General features: G+C 55.4%; 1 protein-coding gene and 1 long non-coding RNA gene across 2 annotated transcripts in view; one reads left to right on the forward strand and one right to left on the reverse strand.

The window, feature by feature from the left end:
* LOC126068653 (uncharacterized) overlaps positions 1–4539 on the reverse strand; it is a 44937-nt gene extending 40398 nt beyond the window's left edge. The window contains exon 1 of the long non-coding RNA XR_007515754.1: positions 4453–4539. This is a non-coding gene — a long non-coding RNA (uncharacterized LOC126068653). The remainder of the gene's footprint in view (positions 1–4452) is intronic.
* BCOR (BCL6 corepressor) overlaps positions 4539–15349 on the forward strand; it is a 125735-nt gene continuing 114924 nt past the window's right edge. The window contains exon 1 of the mRNA XM_049871399.1: positions 4539–4623. The gene's annotated coding sequence lies outside the window, so the exon portion shown is untranslated. The remainder of the gene's footprint in view (positions 4624–15349) is intronic.

Below are 15349 nucleotides of genomic sequence, written 5' to 3' on the forward strand. Positions count from 1 at the left end.
AGAAGACTGTCACTTTATCCTATCCCAGGATGCCGTGGGACACACCTGAGCCTAATCCTTTCCATACTAGCACCCAGGCCCCCACCAGGTACAGAGGGTATCTGAGAGCCCATCCCAGGAAGGAAGGCCAGGAGGCAGGGGGAGATGGGACTGCACATGAGTCAAGGCTCCAAGTCCACGTGTGTGCTTCATTGTCCCAACAAACTTCACTTAGAAAACACACATGGAAGATACAATTGTCCAGAATTTCAACACTGCAACAGTAGAGCATTAAATCCTAAGCCTGGGGCCCGTCCAAGTGAGGAACCCTGTACAACTGCACTAGTCCATAACCATGAAGCCGGCCTTGCCCTGACTGACCAGCTTTCTCTCTCCCAATCGATCCCCGGTTCCCAGGAAAAAGAACTGACCTGGCTCAGCTAGGGACTGGTACACTTGCCGCTACAGCAACATAGAGGCTGCTGGCCTCCCAACTCCAGGGAGGAGATAAGAGGCAGTTCCCAGAGAACAGGGATGTGAACCAGGAATAGACTCCAAGATCTTCTACTAAAATTTCTCCTATCACATACTAAGTCCATGGGTGGTGCAAACAGTGAACATGATTGGCTGCTAACCAAAAGGTAGGAGGTTCAAGTCCACCCAGAGGCACCTCGGAAGAAAGGCCTGGTGATCCATTTCTGAAAAATCAGCTATTGAAAACCCTATGGAGCACAGCTTTACTCTGACATACATGGGGTCTCCATGAGTCAGAATCAAGTCAAAGGCAACTTTTTTTTTTAACCACATAGTAAATGTTTTCACACTATCCATCATACACTTTATGTGAGTATATGGGCAGAGGTGGCTGGTGAAAAAAAACAAAACAAAACAAGAAGACCCGTTGCCGTCAAGTTGATTCCAACTCATTGTGACTCCATGTGTTACAGAACAGAACTGCACCACAGAGTTTTCTTGGCTGTAATCTTAATGGAAGCAGATCTACAGGCCTTTCTTCCATGGTACCGCTGGGTGGGTTCAAACCACCAACTTTGAGGTTAATAGTCAGGTACAAACCATTTGCGCCACCTAGGTTACCTACCCAATATCCACCCTTGGTAATTTAATTGAGGCAGCAATGTACCCAAGCTAAAAAATAACACTTCTCACCTCCCTTGCAGCTAGAACGGGGCCCTGGTGGCACAGTGGTTACGTGTTTGACTGCTAACCAAAAGATGCGCAGTTCGAATCCACCAGCTCCTCCTTGGAAACCCTATGGGGAAGTTCTACTCTGTCCTACAGGGTCATTATGAGTCGGAATCAACTCAATGGCAATGGGTTTTACGTTGTTGTTTGCTTTTTGCAGCTAGAGGTGGCTAATGAGACAGAAGTGGAAACCATTGGGTGGAACTTCTGAGAAACCTTTTTAAAGGAGGCTGACTCAGCTGGGAGTGCCCTTGGCCCCTTGTCCTTCCCCTTCTTGCTGCCTAAAGGACTTACAGCAGTGGGGTGGCACGATGAGATGGAGGAGATGAGTTTGGGAAGGATGGGTTCAGTTGTTCAGGGAAGAGTCCTCAAGGCCTTGAATTAAGGCAGTAGGATGAGTAAGAGGACAAGGTAGATGTTAAGGAGGTAGAAGCTACAGGATTTGACCTTTGGTGTACCAAGCAAAGCAGAATGCAAGCTCCATGAGGGCAGGGACCATACATCTCTTTTGCTTACCACTGCATACCGAGGTGGGCAAAGTGCCTGGCACAAAGTGGGTAATCAATAAATGTTGTTCAACAAATGAATGAAGAATGGATGAAAAGTGCTCACTAAGTCCTTCTGGGGCTTTATTCGTAATCAGAAGCAGGTTCAAGGGGTCAGGAACATCCATCCCCCAGTAACCCCTTGCATCCAGGCAATGATTCCCAAGTATGGTTCCTCTTGCTCCACACCACCTGTATGCACCTGCCATTCCCACGCTCAGACCCAGGCTGGGGTTTTCTTGGGGCCTGGGGGGAAGAGAACCATTGGAGTGCCACCCTGCACTGAAAGCTTTTCCAAACTCTGGCTCCGGAGTGGTTTGCAGGCCAAGTTAATGCCACTGTTTCCACAACATCACTTCCTCTGCAGCGTGAGAAAAGAGGAAGAAAGCTCACTATGTGACTCTCCTCTTCCCCCAGGGAAAGCACAAAGCTGTTGGAAACAATAAAAGCAGGCCTGTGTAAAGGGGAGACTTTTGTCTATGTAGTCAGGGGTTGCTGCGCCCGCGACTTCCTGCAGGGACCTTCGGCAGCTTTGCAGATAAATAAATGCTCACATTCAGAATGACCAGCCTAGAACACTTTTATGAGCCTTCTCTCCTCCCCAGGCTGTACACAGATAATAAATCAAATTAGCATCCTGAACGTCCAGTTCAGCATCACTTGTCACCAGTCCCCTCTGCACAAGTGGCAAGTGAGTTGTTCTCAGCTACGATCCAGCAACATGGGATTAAGGCCTGTGGCCTCCTTGAAAATTATCTGGTACTTCCAACCTGGGTTGGGCTACAGGCCGAGGTCACAGGGTCCTGCTGGCCACCCCAAACCAGACTGTAAAAGAGACAGCCGAAAACCCAACCTTATAATCAAGACTGGGTTGTAGCTTAGAGGAAAATTGTTGTTAGCTGCTGTTGAGTCGGCCCCCGACTCATGGTGACGCCATGTGTTGCAGAGTACAACTGCCCCATGGGGTTTTCTTAGCTATAATCTTTATGGACGCAGTTTGCTAGGCCTTTCTTCCATGGAACTTCTAGGTGGGTTTGAACCACCAATCTTTAGGTTAGCAGTTGAGCACAAACTGTTTGTGCCACCCAGTCTCCTCAGAAGGAAAATAAATGTTTTCATTTCTTGGTTAATAATCTCAGTAGGAACATGTGCCAAAATACACAATGGTCAGGAAAAAAAAGGGAAGAAAGGAGAGAAGGAAAGGAGGAAAGGGGGGGACTAACAATAATCCAAACAGAGAATAGTTATTTTCTTACTCCATGTTCTGTCTAGTAGTGTGTCTTACACCACAGAGGTATTCAACAGATGTTTGATGAATCAAATTCGAAGGGAGAAAGTTTACTTTCAGGGAACCTGAAGTGAAATTTGCTCCCATTTAAGGTTGCCCATGTAGTGACATAGAAGGGATAAGTTGGTGTAGGTTTAAAAAATGAGGGGGGAGGGAGATAACAATATGATATAAAAATACATTCTATTGGACTACCTAAGTTTTTTTTCCATTGCATCCTCTTTTGGCCACTGGAAGGAGCAGAACAGCACAGAGCACCAGTGACAGCTTTCCAAATAGCTGACCAGCATCTCAGGGCTGTCAGTCTAGGTAGATGACTGCCTTCCATGAGATGTGACCTCACAGCTGGTGAGGGCTGCAACTCTGAAGCAAGCTGCAAGGCTTGTGGTGTCTCTTCTGTGGTTCATGAATTAAAAAATAACCACGGAGCTGCAAGCCCTGCTCCCCTGACCCCACCACCACCAGCCTGTCACAGGAAAGCCAATGAGCCATGTTTGGTGTGTGTCCCCTCTTGCCACGTCTTCATTATTCCCTCCTGACTGCCCGACCCTGAACAGAAGCCTAAAGAGCAGGAACAGAGTGGAAAAAAAATGGGTGAGGTCAAGTAGAAGCTGTTTTGGGGACTCACTCCAGTAAGTTCAAATGCTTCCAGGTTGATTGGCTGGGGGGGTAGGTGTGTGTGGGGGGGATTAATATGTTTAAGAGTTTCCTGTTAACTGCAAACACTCAAAAAAAAAACTGCTAGAGGTGTTATTAAGGTAGGAAAATCCTCTTAGAAGGAAATGGTTTGGGCTGTTTTCTCTAAAACCATTTGCCATCAGTGATTCTACCAATCATTTATTCAGACACCCCTGCATTCCATAGTTGCTTATTGAGTGTCTACTATGTGTCAACCATAAGGCTACACTACATCCGAGGAAACCCTATGGGGCAATTCTGCTCTGTATTATTGGGTCGCTATGAGTGGGAATCGACTCGATGACAATGCACTGGGAATCGAAGACTGGTCTGTACTTTGATTCCAAGGTGAGCACTACGGCACAATGTTTAACCACCCTGGACTCTGAGATACCTGAGCTCTAATTCTCTCTAAGTCATTTAATCCGCTGGGTGACCCTGAACAAGTTACATAACTGAACTGTCTCCATGCCTCAGTTTCTTGATCCGTAAAGTTGGAGAGCTGATGAAGTACTTACCAGAGAGCCTGGAAGTGGGAGCTACTATTATTTAGCGCAACACCACCACCCCACCCCCAACTCTGCCTGGCGCCTAGTCCACTGTCTGGTGGTATTTCCCAGACTGGCCAGGCCCTCTGCCTCTAGGCCGTGACCCTGAAAATCGAGGCAGACTCTAGAAATGGCAGCATGTGCGGGTGGGCTTTCTTTGCGCGTGGCTACCCGCGTTTCCCCAGGGCCTCAAGATAGTCTAAGAACTCACCTCGGAGGAGGGAAAGGAGCTTGAAGTGGCTCTTTCGATCTGAGACACCCCTCCCGGGGAAATCACCCCCTCCCCCACCAGCCCAGCGCCGAGTGAAATCTTAGAAGCCGCCGCTACTTGGTTTGAGCGGAATGCCGGAGTAGGAGGAAGCCGGAGCTGGTCTGCCCGAAGGTCAGCGAGTTGTTTTGAGTTCTCGTACCCGGAAGGGGGGGGGGGGCGCAGGGAGGAGAGGACGCCAAGGCCCGAGAGACCCCGCGTCAGAGCAGAAATTGTTTGTGCTCCGGAACAGGCAGCTCAGCGGAAGCCGCAATGGGGGCGGGTCACGTGCGGCGGTCGCAGCGCAGCTGGCGGGGGAGCCGGGCAGGGACAAGGGCCGGGCCGGGCCGGGCCGGGCCGGGCCGGGCCGGGCGGGGGTGGTGCGGGGCGGCGGCTTTCGCAGCCGATGGTGGAACCGGCGTCCTCTGGGCGCTGGGTGCGAGCGACGCCCCAAGCCCGGAGCTAAGGCGGCGCGCGAGTTATGGAAGGGCTGGTGTAGGGGCCAGGGCACTCGGTGCTCCGCGTGGTGCGGCACCGGCGGGACGAGGGATTGCGGGGTGGGGGTGGGGGCGGGAAGGGAGGCGGGCCTCCAGCAGGAGGGGCACTAGTGAGACCCACGGAAGACCGCGCGGGCGTCTGAACCCCCAGAATAAAAGCGCCGCTTCTGTAGTCGCTGGCCTTGTTTTCTTCTTGCACGCAAATCCCGGAACGACCGGAACCGCCATCTCTGCCTGCGTGCCAGGGGCGTCTCATTATGCGTCGGGGAGGGTTCGTCCCGCAGGGCTACTCCGAGCAGGGATCAGCAGAGCCCGAGGCTGGGGGAGAGGAGGCCAGGGCGGGTTGCCGAGGTGGCTCGGCGGCGGCACGGCAGCGGTAGTGCACACAACATATACAGCACCGCCCCCCCCCGCCGCCCCGGATAAGCGAGGGAAGACTCGGGACATCTCGGGGGCTCCCCTGGGGTGTGGGAGTGTGCAGAAGCTTCGGGAGCGCGAGAGAGTGCTCTAGGGAAACCATCGGCTCCACCTTGGAGCGAGGAGTGGCCTCGTGGCCGGGGGTGGGAGTCTCGCGCTTTCCCAAAGTGGCGCGCGCCACTCCAGTGTGGGAGGGAAAGGATACAAACTTGGCCATCCGCCAGAGTCCTTGAGGACGCCCGACTTCGGTGTCCACTCCAGAGTGGACCGAAAAGCCACCCTCCACCCCCAATAGTCCACAAGTTTCAAGTCCGAGGCCTGGAAGAGCGGGTTAGTGTGGGCAGGCCGCGGACTGGAAAACCCACCCACGTTCCTCTCCCGCGCCACTACGGGAAGGCGCTGAACAGTCGGCTTGCAAAGTTTCCTGCCCACCCCCCACCCAGTTGGGGAAGGGCGGCTCTTCCAGAGGTGGGGACGGTGGAATGGCCTCGGAGCGGTGCTAGTTTCTTTTCCCGTGACTCGGGTATAGGACAGGGGTCCGGGCCACCAGCGTGTTCGCATTCCCAGAGCGGCGGTGCTTGGCCCGTTGCAACCGCACGTCTGCTCTTGAGTCGCAGCGGCGGGATCAGCGCAGTGTCTGGGACGACGCGAGACGCCATTTGCATCCCCCCCCCCCCCGCCGCCGCCTTTCCTGCAGGTTGGCGGGGGCGGGGGTGTCGCTTGCCGCGGAAGCGTATTCCTGGCAGTGACACTGATTAGATGCTGTGTCTGTACGTGCACAGAATCGGGGTGGGCCTTCACCTCTCCTGTGCGCACACACTTTCTGTTGGAAAAGTTGCGTTTTTTTCCCCCGGTTTCCACACAGCTGCTGTCTCCAGGGCGGAATTAGGCGAGCACTTTTGCTCAGCCCCAGGGAGAGAGGATCGTGCAGGCGCGGAGAGGCCGCCGGCCCGGGCCGCGAAAATCCAGCCCTGGCTTTGCGGCGAGCTCCCTAGTGCGGTGCTTATGCGCGCCGGGCCAGCGGAGGCCGGGTTTCCATCTGCCCCTTTGCCTCCGTGTTAAGTTCGCCGGGGAAAACCCAACGATCCGTGCAGAGCCCCTCGGAGGAGACCTCCCCCCAACCCGATCCTGACCGATGGAAAAAATGACAGTATAAGTCATAGCAGGCTGCCGGCGAGTATTAATGCGGCCGCCTCCGTTCCTGGTGCTTGGGGAGGAAGGGCGCCCCGCCAGGAAACCGCCTAAGGAGGAGCCACGAGGGCCGCCTGCCCCTTCCCGGCTAGAAAACGTGGATTCTCACAGGGACCAGACAAATGTGGTCAGACAGCTGCGGGAACTTAAACCTAAAGCCAAACCCATTGCCGTCCAGTCGCTTTCTACTCAAAGCGACCCTATAGGACAGAGTAGAATTGCCCCATAGGGTTTCCAAGGCTGTAAATCTTCATGGAAGCAGACTGCCACATCTTTCTCCCACGGAGCGGAGGGCTGGTGTGTTCCAGCCGCTGACCTTTCAGTTCGCGGCCGAGCGCTTTAACCACTGCGCCACGAGGGCTCCTTACCCCATCTAAATACAGGATTTCCGTGTATATTTCAAGCAAGCTCAGTCTTTTTTTTTTTTTTTTTTAAGCAAGTACAGGTTGGGTCAGTTACGAATACTGAGAACTGCTAAATCGGTAGATGCGAACCTAGCTCTCTGCCTGATATCAAACGTGTGTGTAGGACATGCCAGGCTGAGCACGATGTATCTTGGCACGGTCCGTGTGTGTCCTAAAAAGGCGTGGTCCCCTTTGCGCTCCACCTTCGAGGACCTTTAATTAATAGAACACGAAAAGGGGGTTTATTTTATTGTGGTTTCCCTTTAGGGGTTTGCTTACTTCCTGCAAACTCCTGCCTAGGGTTTGTATTTAATAGTAGGTGGCCCTGGGTTTTAGCCCACGTTTTTCTCTTGGCTCGTGCTTTTCTTGCAAAGGTGCTGCTGCCGCCCTCGGACTCTCGCTTGGGCACCATGCGGCCTTGGCAGAGGAGAAATGTGAACTGTGCGGCTGGTGCTGGAGAATTGGAATTCTGACTTAAGGCTGCGGGCTTCTTCCGGAGGCTGGCCAGCAAGGGCCTGGGTGCCAGGGGGTGTGAAGGGGAAACCCCGGAGGTGACCTTGAGGCCTCGGGAGCAAACCCGGAGGCGCCCGTGTCTTTGTCTTTCGTGGGGCTGGCAGCCTGGCACGCACATTCCGATAAGGATCTACCGAGACTAGAGCACACCGCCAGCACATTTCAGCGACTAGGCCAGCGCCGGCAGCCGCGGAAGGGAAAGGCCATTTGCGTTGTCTTTGAAAAGGAAAAGGCAGTCCCACCTAATGAATTAGGAGTGACCTGGGAGAGGCTCGGCGGCGAGTGAGTGGCACTGTGGCCTCCTCAGACCCTTCTTTTCCCCATCTCTTCATTGCACAGGAGACCCCATTTCAAGGGAAATGGGAGACCTTTTGAAATTAGAAATCTGACCGATTTTTTGTACAGAAATAATACATGCATTTGTGTGTCAGTAAAATGTGGCCCACAAACGGCCCAGGGACAAAGCCTGTCCCACACCAGCCGTGAGCCAGTGTTAAACTCCAGCTAAAGTACACTCCCCAGGGGATGGAGCTTTTGCCCATCGTTCCATGACCTGATCTATAGGAGGTGGCCTTGAGCCATCAAAAAGGGTTGTCTGGAAGAATGGGCTGGAGATCCTGGAAAACAGGGCCTTTCGTCCAAGGCCACAGGGAGTGGGCAGGTAAGGGCGCCAGAGCCCTGGCAGGAGCTTCCCTTGGGCTCACAATTATCCCGTCTAACAGCGGGATCGAAGAGTACTTCCACCCCCCCACCTCCACTCCCACCCCCAAGGCCTTTAAATCCTGTCCAGTTTGGGCCCATTTTGCCTTCTTAATTTTTCTGTGGCCTTTAGTGTCCCTTCCACCCTGCCCAAGTTCCCTGGCTGTATATAGGCCTCGAGGAAACTTTGACCTAGATGTTTTCCTTACCTTCCTCCCCGTCCAGAGTAGCAAAGACGAAACAAACAAAACACATGTAGCCCTATGTGAGAGGCAGAATTCTAAGCACTTTACAAATGCGGCCCAGAGCTGTTAAGCGGGTTGCCCAAAGTAGCACCCGAGGAAGGGAGGGCTGCGCTGCCTCTCCAGTATTTCATAGTGAAGATGACTTGTATGGGAGGATCTGGAGTCCAGCCTTCCAAAGGAAGAAGTTATGGGACAGGGTAAGAGACCAGAAGGCCCAATTATTTGACTCTTATTTTGCAAAGGAAAGTTCGTAAGTGTCGTACGTTACTTTGGCTCCGGCGGAGAAGGGGTCAAGGGAAGGCTGTGCAAAGCCCCCTTGCTCCACCTCGCCGAATAGCATCCGGCAGTCACGTCCGCCGGAGGTGACTGGGGTCTGGGGACAGCCGATTGCCGAAGAACTCCTTATCGCCAAGTGTCAGTGGGCCCGGGCGGCGGAGCTAAACCGCCGCCTGCGGGGGCGGCTGGGTCACGCGGGTCCCCGGGCTCCGGGCGGGCCCCCGGGCTCCTCCCGCGGGGCCGGCCGGCCGCCCGGCGGCGCCTCCCGCAGCTCCGGGCTCCCCCTCCACGTGAGTCGCCAGCCCTAGGCGCAGAGCTCCGCGGTGGGGGAGCCGGAGAACCTAGCTCGTCAGTCTGGGTTGGGACGGCTGGTTCGAGTTGATCACACTAACCCTTAACCTCCCCTAAACACTCGCTCGCTGACACACACACACAAATACGGGTTCCAGGCGCCTCCCGGGCCTCCATCGCCTTCTCTTCCTCCTCCCAGCTCCGGCGCTTCGGAAGCCCGTGGCGGTTGTGTGCTGCTCCGGGGAAGACTGGGCGAGGGGCCCCACTGTCCAGCTCCCCAGCATCTGTGCTCACGCTGGCACTCCTGGAGCCTGTGCCCACCCCCCACCCCCCGAAACTGACAGCGCTGGCGGGGACCTGTGTGCTCCGTATTTTGCGATGGCCCAGGGGACAGAGGGGAGGGCCGGGCAGTGGGACCTGCGTGTGGATGGAGGTGGCTGTAAATCCCCTCTCCCACGAACGCTGACTCGGCCCCAGGCCACCTCTAGTAGGGATCTGCCCTGCACAGCGTGTATTGGCCGTGGCTTGACACCCCTGCGGGCCCCTGGCCGGTGTGTGTATGTGTGAGGGGGAGGAGGTTCGTGGTCAGAGATGGGCAAGAATGTGTGCGTGGGTGTGTGTGAGGAGTTCGTGGTCTGAACAGGCCTGTGGGTGTGCGTTGGCGGGGTTCGTGGTCCGAGCTGGGCCGAAGTGTGCGTGGGTTTGAGGGGGGCTCATGAGCCGGGGGGAATGTGTGTGTGTATGTGTGTGTATGGGCGTTGCGGTGTTCGTGGTCAGAGCCAGGCCTGTGTGTGTGTCGGCGGGTGGGGGAGATTTGTGGTTCGAGCGGGCAGGAGTGTGCGTATATGTGTGTGTATGGGAGTTTGGGTGTTCACGGTCAGAGCCGGGTCGGAGTGGGTGTGGGAGGGGTTCATGGTCCCAGGTGGCACTAAAGGCTCAGCACCCCACCTCCTTGAGCCTTTACTTTGAGCTCCCGGACCCACTGCTCCGTGGCTGGGCCAGGCGTGCCCCTGCCGGTAGACACCCCCTTTCCCTCCCAGGGCTGGGGCCCGCAAAGGGGAAGGCTGGCCTGACAGCCGGCGGGTCTACCGGACTTGCCCGTGCCGAGAGGCTTGGTGAGCCCCAGCCGGCCGCTGAGAGGAGGGAGGGAGCGCAGCAAACTGCCCGCCTCAAGGCAGAACACACGCCTTTCCCGGAACCTTGAAACCCAAGGGAGCCGCTGCCATCTTCGCGTGACGAGCAGCGAGACGCCGGTGATTAAGTGTTTCTTTCCGGCTCCCTCCCCTGGTTGCGGCTCTCCTCCTTTCCACAGGCTGGAAGAATAAAACGTGGAAAAAAACCACACACGACTGCGCTCTCCACTCGCTCTCCACGGCTGTACTGGTCTCCCCGGGTGCGTCTAGGCGGGGCGTCCTCTGCCTCCCACACCACGCCTGCCAAGGACCGCGCGCGGGCTGGGAGTCAGGGCCACATGCCTCGGTTTCCATCCACCCCGGCCCAAACCTCAGAGTTTAATGCGGAGGGGGCACACATTGCTGAAGGCCTTCCGACCCCCCATCTCTTCACCCCCCAGGGGATTAAATCTAAACACAGGAATCCCCCACCCACACCGGGGACTAATCCTGCCGCCCCTCCTGGGATTAACTCAGCTCACAGGTCCATAAAACACTTCCGGCGCGGCCAGAGGGTCTGCCTGCAGAAACGCTTTAAAATTGTCCTCCCGGGCTTGGAGTCGGAATTGACCGGGTGGGGAGCAGTGCGTAGACTGATGCTTCTAAGAGACCATGCCTGCGGTTTGCAGGCTTTGGAAGGAGCTGCCACAGCCAGGAGGGTGGCCGGCTCTCAGCAGACAGATCCCAGAGAAGGATGCAGCATTTACTAAATGACCGTTATCTGAGGGGCCATGGAGAGTGGGCGGGGGCAGGAGGTGGAGGGTTTCACCTGGCTTCTGGTTCCAGTTCAATGAAGAATACTAGCTTCCTGAAACTTGGAGGGGAGGGGGTCAGTCTCCTCATCCGCAAAATGGAAACACCACCACCCATCCTGCTTACCTCAGTGGGTTTCTGAGGCCCAAAAGAGAATATTTTAAAGCACTTCGTAAACGTGGCCTGACCTCTCTACCTCACTGTGGTCAATCTTAGGTCTCCCTTACCCTAGAAAAACAGTGATTTGCTGGTTTAAAAAAACAACAGTAAAAGACAGCCCTTCCTCAAATCCATGCAGGAATGTAAAAGATAAAGGCAACCCAAAAGCAACCTAACACTTTGAACCTCTTTTACATCACTTCAAATTAAGTTTCTGAAATAATGGGAGAATCTTCGCAACGTCCTAAGAAAAATCCTTGTCAGGATTTAAGGGGCTAACGGGAAAGAAAAAGGGCCTCTCAACTGGGACAAATCACATTTTAAGTTAAAGAAAACAAGATGAAGAAGATAAATTCAAAGTAGCTTCCTGACTCTGTAGCCCTCTGTTAGTCTGGAGAGCAGATGCCCGAAGATAGACACCCACCCCCCAGGACCCCGGAAGTAGGCCTTGACTCAGGCTTGGCCAGCTAAGTCGAGGTGACAGTGGCCTGCGAGGTGTGTACAGTGAAGAAGGGCAATGATTTGTTTAAAATGAACATGAGAAGAACTAGGCCTGCCTCTGCGTCCTGAAGGCCTAGAGCTGCTAAACTGTGTGGGAGGGGTACCCCGTGACCGCCTCCGCAGATGGGCTCACGCAGCGTGACCGGACCCAGGTGGCGCCCAGGCGCGCTGGGCACCGAGGCCCAGGTTGCGCATTCACTCGCCTCGCAGATTGCGAGGGGGCGGCCTCTGGCGGACTGCCCACTGGCCTTCCTCTTGCCTCCCTGACCCCAGGGCCTACGGGCAGGGTCAATCAGCCTCCACCCGCTGCCCCTCGTGCTGTGCTCTCCTCGTCCTAGCACCCAGTCAAGGTCCCGAGGCCTCCCCAACCCCGCAGTCCCGGTTCTTTCCCCTCGTGATTAATTTAGCAGCGGTGCAGAAAGCCTGTTTACCTCGGCAGCCCGGGACAGCTCGATCTGCGTAAAAAAGCCCCAACGCCAGCGCCGACCAGTAGGGGGGGATTGTCCTATAGATTATCTCTCCTGGTTTTTTCTTTTTCTTTTTAACGACAAGGCTTGGTTGGAGAGGGGGTGGGGTGACATGTTGCTGCTGTTTTTTAAAACACCGTAGTTGAAAGAGAAACAAAAGCCACACAAAAACCGTTTAGGAGGCATCAAGGCTGTTTTTACATATAAAAAGTGCAGCGACTATCAAGGGCCCCCCAGCAGCGATAAACTAAACGGTTGGCCGATTTGGACAATTCGACTTAATCTGTTATCTGCGATCTGCAAACAAGTTTTGAGGGTCCAAGGACACCGAATTCTTGTTTCAGTCTACAGCATTGTCCTCGGTTCTGCCGGGCACATTCTAGGCCCTCGGTTTCTCCAAGTGCGAATCCAGCTTCCGCAAACACAGGTTTCCTGGGTTGGAGGACAAACTTAAACCACAGAAGATTCGCTTAGGCAGCCTAGGAGCCTCTGACCGCATCACCCCCTCGGGCTGGAGCTTGTTTGGTTCAGATTTCTCCAAACTGGTTTTACCCACGATTTCGTGAACCTCCTAATTTTGCACAGTAAATGTGGGAATGAATGGCAGAAACTAAAGATAGACCCTCGGCCCAGAAGACAGTCTGGTGCGCAGCCTGGCCCTCCGAACTCCATACGGGTGCCCAGATCCCCCAGCCCACCGCTGCCTGAGAGCAGCTTCGCCCTCCGCGGGCCGGGGCGGGCGGGGGAGGCCGGGAGGCACGAAGCGCCTGGAGCCTGCACGATGATAAATATTGCGCAGACAGCCCATAAATAATTTGCATTATGTTCAGCTGACAACGCAGGGCGATTAATTTTAATAGCTACATATTTGCCTAGGCTGCTGCTTTCGTAGGCCGCGTAATGAAAGGCGAGAGGCCGCCCTGGCTTCGCGCTCGCGGTCCCGGAAGGCAGCCGGGAGGTGCGGGAGGGCCCGACGCGGCGTCTCCTCCAGGCAGCCCCCGGGGGAGCCCTGCCTCTGAGTCCACCTCTCGCCCTCCGCGCCCTGTAGGGGTGGGGTGCGCACGCCACCGGAGGACCCCCGAGGCCTCGTGCAACAGGAGCCACCATAATGATACTGCACATTTGTCTGTGTGGGGACAGCCACTTGTGGACAGGGAGATCCTCCCCACGGCGATGCGCCCCACCCGGACCGAGGCCGGAGCGAACTCCGGAGGCGATTTCACGTCCCAGTTTGGTTGGGGAGGGGGTATTAGTTTTCCCCGCCGCCAATCCGCCGACGGGCCCCAGCTTGGCGGAGGCTTTTCCGCCCTTCGGGCGGGGGCCAGGAGCAGAACAAAGCCCGGCTGCCCACGCGTCCTTTCCGCGGTGGTCGGGTCCGGAGTCCTCCCTCCCTGCCGCCGTCCCGCGCCCTGCCGAGGCCCCCCCTAAAATCCTCCCCGAGCTCCTCGATGCAAAAACCGGACACAAAAAGAACGGAAGAAAGGGCTTAGAGAAGCTCTTAAAAAGAGGGGGCGGGGAGAGGAGCGCGGCGAGGGAGGACACGGCGCAGCGGGCGCCGCGGTCCCGTGGTGGCCGGGTGCGCGCGTGTGCGTGTCTGTGTGTGCTTTCCGATGACAAAGCCCTGCCGCCGCCAGCAAGCTCCTGGTTGCCGGAGCTCTGGTGGGGGAGGGGAGGGGCAGGCGGGGAGCAGCGCTCCCAAGGAATCGAAGCTTCCCGGGAGAAAAGAGTTCATTCCTAAGCCGGAGGAACCCTCCCGGCCCAGCCAGGTGGAACCTCCTGAAGCCAACACCTGTGTGTTGTCCTTTTTGGAAACGGGAGAGTGCATCGATCATTAACATATTTTAATTGCCTTTCGCAAAGGTCATCTCTAATTATAGGTTGCCAGGAGTGTCGGCCAGGGGGTTTGTGGAAAAAAAAATTATTATTTGTGTGTGTGTATGTGTGTCGCTGGTGAGACAATGCGCCCAGGTCTTCCCGAAATGCCAATCCGAGGGTGTCCGTGCGCGCCCGCAAGGCGGTCACGACGTGCTGAATCCACGCAGACCCGGCTGCGTGCACAAGAAAAGCCAAGCAGGCGGCGGAGGGCCGCACAGACCCACGGGTTTTCTTTTTAGAAACGGTGGTGCGAAGAGACTTGACAATAATAACACGCAGCAGGATTGAATCAGGGCGGGAATAAGAAACAGCATTTTCGTTTCTAGAACTGCGGACTGTGTTTAACCCATCCGCTCCCCCAAGAGCTTTTTGTGCCCACGAGGAGTCACACGCAGGGGCAGATGTGGGGCGCCCAGGGGCTCAGGACTGCCTCAGAATAGCATCAGGCAGTCACGTTATTTTAATATTAATCTCTTCATTTAATTCAGCATGATTGTCAGTTATAGTGACGTGGAACGTCCTTAACGATGTCTGGTTTCTGGGAAACGATAGCGGAAGAGGAGAAACAAAATGTTGAGGCTTTTCTTTTTCAACTTTTAAAAGTCTGCATTTCCTTAGTTTTCATCACTTCCAGAAACCCTGGAGACAAAAACCTCATAGTCAAAGGGAGAAGGACATACGGGAAGGTTGATGGAGGGTCAGGAGTGCTTGGGAGAGTATTTTGGAGATGGAGATCCCTGAAGAGCTTTTGGTCAGAGGTGGGCAGCAGTCACACTGACCTTGACTTCTAGGCGCCTGGCAACCCTCAGCCACCATGCTGTTTCTGGAAGTCCAGGCCTGACTGAGCCAGGGGCTGGGGTCGGGAGCCTGGAGGGGTGGAGGTTCAGAGATGGAGGGTTTTGTACTGGCTCTGCTTCCTGCCTGCCCCCACACCTGGCCTCCTGGCCTCACCAGCAGCCAGCTCTGCCTGGAGGAGGGCAGAGCCAGATGACTGGTCCAATCCCCCAAGAGACCTCCTGGCTTTCTCCTCCCCTGTAATCATAACCAGATGCACTTAAGTGCCTTTCATCAGAGGAAGCCCAAAGCCCTTTAACAGGCTTCAGTAAAAGCCTTGCCAGGCACTACCAGCCTGCTCAGTGTCTGGTCCCCTGTGCCCATTTCCCAGCTGAGTAAGCCTGAGACTGCAGGCAGGGTCAAGCTCCTCCCCTCGGGTTCCAGAGCTCCAGAGGCCAAGGAAGTCTATCCAACCCAGGCAGCCTCTCCAAGAAGTAGGGGCCAGGATCCCTGCCAGGTGTGTGGAGAGCAGACCCATTGACAGAAAAGAAGAAACACGTGGGAAAGAAACCAGAAGCTAGTACCTAAAGAAGGTTAAGAAGAGTAGTCTTGCTAAGAAGCCAGAAG

The sequence above is a fragment of the Elephas maximus genome, chromosome X (assembly GCF_024166365.1).
Source record: "Elephas maximus indicus isolate mEleMax1 chromosome X, mEleMax1 primary haplotype, whole genome shotgun sequence".
Taxonomy (NCBI): Eukaryota; Metazoa; Chordata; class Mammalia; order Proboscidea; family Elephantidae; genus Elephas; species Elephas maximus.